The sequence below is a fragment of the Nyctereutes procyonoides genome, unplaced genomic scaffold (genome assembly GCF_905146905.1).
Source record: "Nyctereutes procyonoides isolate TBG_1078 unplaced genomic scaffold, NYPRO_anot_genome, whole genome shotgun sequence".
NCBI classification, from domain to species: Eukaryota; Metazoa; Chordata; class Mammalia; order Carnivora; family Canidae; genus Nyctereutes; species Nyctereutes procyonoides.
Window position 1 is genome coordinate 15,299,753 of NW_026575021.1, and position 3,014 is coordinate 15,302,766.

The 3,014-nt window shown below is 36.8% G+C and overlaps 1 non-coding gene across 1 annotated transcript; it reads right to left on the minus strand.

The window, feature by feature from the left end:
- Positions 1-1,815: 1,815 nt before the first annotated feature.
- LOC129520850 (U4 spliceosomal RNA) lies at positions 1,816-1,961 on the minus strand. The gene has a single exon (XR_008666688.1). It is a non-coding gene; the product is annotated as a U4 spliceosomal RNA (small nuclear RNA).
- Positions 1,962-3,014: the final 1,053 nt, after the last annotated feature.

Sequence of the window (3,014 nt, forward strand, 5' to 3'; positions counted from 1 at the left end):
AGATTGGAGCAGCCTCAGTTAGAGGGGGCTTGGCCTTCTGAAAGCATGGGAGCCAAGTGGAGTCAGAACAGCATGGGTTCAGGAACAGAGGGAAAGAGGTTCCAATTAACAGGCTGAGGTCGGATTTAAGAGAAAAAAAAAAAAAAGACAAGACAATACAGGCAGGGAAGAGGAGCCCACATTCGAAGCCTGGCATAAGCAAGCCCTCCTGCACAAAAGGCCCAAGTGTCTGCTCTCCCGCTGGCACAGCTCACTGTAGTCCTACCTCCAATGACTCCAGTGCCCACAAATCTTGAATCTGTAGTGAGTTTACTTTCTTCATTTTGTTTCTTTATAGTGTTTCCCCTCTCTTCTTTCCTTTGGGGATTACTAAAATGTAATCCCGGATTGATTCACTTTCTCCATTTAGTGGATTTCTTCAGGGTTCAAAGTTGGCAAGAGTCTACAGTGATAAATAATTCCTCTTTCCAGCAGATGTTGTTTCTGGTTTTTTGGGATCAGAGGGAAAAAAGAAAAACATTGTGATTTTCCAGTAGATCTGCTAAACACTGCAGTGAATTATGAACTTGAGCAGAGGATACACCATCCAAGAGACCAATATACAATTGGCAAATATTTCATATTTGAAAGTCATGGCTTATTTCAGTTAACCAGGAAACCATTTTTTTTTAAGCTCGGCATTATTTCTCAATTAAAAGTCATGGAATCGCAAAATTATATTTGATAATTATACTTATTCATCTTATTTACTGTTACACTTAATTTTTAATGAAAATCTTGAGATTTTCATCTCTTTCCATACATTTTTCCTCAGTATCATCATCTTTCCTCCCTCAAACAGCACCTAATTGACATGGCAAAAAAAAAAGGGAGACTTTCTTGGGTGTTTCTTTTTGTTTCCAATATTGCTTTCTGGGCAATACCAAAGAAATGGATTATAATAAAATCTGCCTTCACTGGTTATCTTTTCCACATAACAAATATCATACTTTTTTCTTTTCTTTTTTTTTAAATTTTTTTAATTTATTTGTGATAGTCACACACAGAGAGAGAGAGAGAGAGAGAGAGAGAGAGGCAGAGACACAGGCAGAGGGAGAAGCAGGCTCCATGCACCGGGAGCCTGATGTGGGATTCGATTCCGGGTCTCCAGGATCGCGCCCTGGGCCAAAGGCAGGCGCCAAACCGCTGTGCCACCCAGGGATCCCTATCATACTTTTTTCAAGATAAAAGCCATGGCATCGAGTACAAACAAAATGTTAACATACATCTTTAGATCTATGACAAAGGCACATACAAGCAAATTGAAGAGTTCCAGATATAATGTGAAAGCCCAGAAATACTTTGTAGTGCAATCAATACATCCAGGTGCAAACTGTCTTTCCTTAGAGTATGATGTACAGTTCTGATTTTATACTTATTTACATAATTATTTGGTCAATGTCATAAGTTCTGCCGGGAACCTATTTGTTTTAACTGAACCTCCAATACTCCGCTCAGTATCTAGACTATGGTAGACACTCAATAAATTGTATTGCGTGTGCATGGAGGAAAAGCATCTCAAGCTATACATAATAATCATACCCAGGGGCAAGAGAAAACTTTTGAAGGTAATAGGTATACGCCCATTATCTTGAATGTGCATACATATGTCCAACCTTGTCAAATTCAATACTTGAAAATACTTTCGATTTAAATGCTGTCAAATTTCAATATTTTCAATTCAACTTATGAAGCTTGACATATTGTATGTCAATTATACCTCAATAAAGCTGCTTTTGAAAATGTCAAAATCCATGACAATATCATGTTAAATGTATTATCTGTAAAGTTCATGGATTATATTACAATGATATTTTACACAGGATCAGCATTACTGGAACGTTGTTTGCTAACCTTTCAATTAGCAATAATCGCGCCTCGGATAAACCTCATTGGCTATGATACTGCTACTGCGCAAAGCTGTTTGCTAACTTTTGGGGGAAAAACAGCACTTCTGATTAACTGCTAATTACAATTCCTGTGTCTGATAGAAAAGAAACTTTTAAAGTAAAAATCTTACCATTTATTTAATCTCTTTTCAGCTTGAAATTAAGAGGTATGAACTTAAGATCTTAACACTAGGACTGTTTTCCCTCAAATGTCCATTTACTTTTTGAGTAAAATATCCAGTAACGTTATTCCTAAAAGATTGTATGTGCACTGAATGCTATTTTAAACATAATGGACGATAGTTTTTAGAATCGCTATTAAAAGTCCTTTCATATAATACAAATCCACGTTTTAAAACTCTAGTTTCATTTAAACAGGAGTAGAAGATTTTCAATTACAGTGGAGAAAAAACATCATTGTGCTTTTTCTGTCAGAAATTCCCAGTATATGAAAAAGATGATAATGTTTAAAGACATTATAATTTTGAATTAAAACCTTTCTCAGGTGTTTGGAAAGAGAATGATGATACAGTCATGAGAAATGAATCACGGGCATGAGAGAAATTATTGATTTTATCATTATGAGAAAGAACAAGTGCCTGAATTATTTAATGACAATGGGTTTAGAGCTTTTAGTTGAAATCGGTTTGTTTTTAAAATTTCATCACTTAATTTTGACAAAAGCCAATATGGTATTCACAAGATTTTCCAGATCTCAAATACTTTGTGGCAAGTATGCTGTTAAATTAGTTCATGTAAATGATTGTGACAAAGTAATATATTCTCGCATGTATGTTTATGAAGGGTATACCTCATGATCTCTTCATTTTTAAAATTTTTAAATTTTTTTAAAATTTATTCATGATAGGCAGAGAGAGAGAGAGAGAGAGAGAGAGAGAGAGGGGCAGAGGGAGAAGCAGGCTCCATGCAGGGAGCCCGATGTGGGACTCAATCCCAGGACTCCAGGATCAGGCCCTGGGCCCAAGGCAGGCACCAAACCTCTGAGCCACCCAGGGATCCCCTCTCATGAGCTCTTCAAATAGAACACCACCTCTTCTTCTACTGACTCCCAGTTTCCAGTCTTAG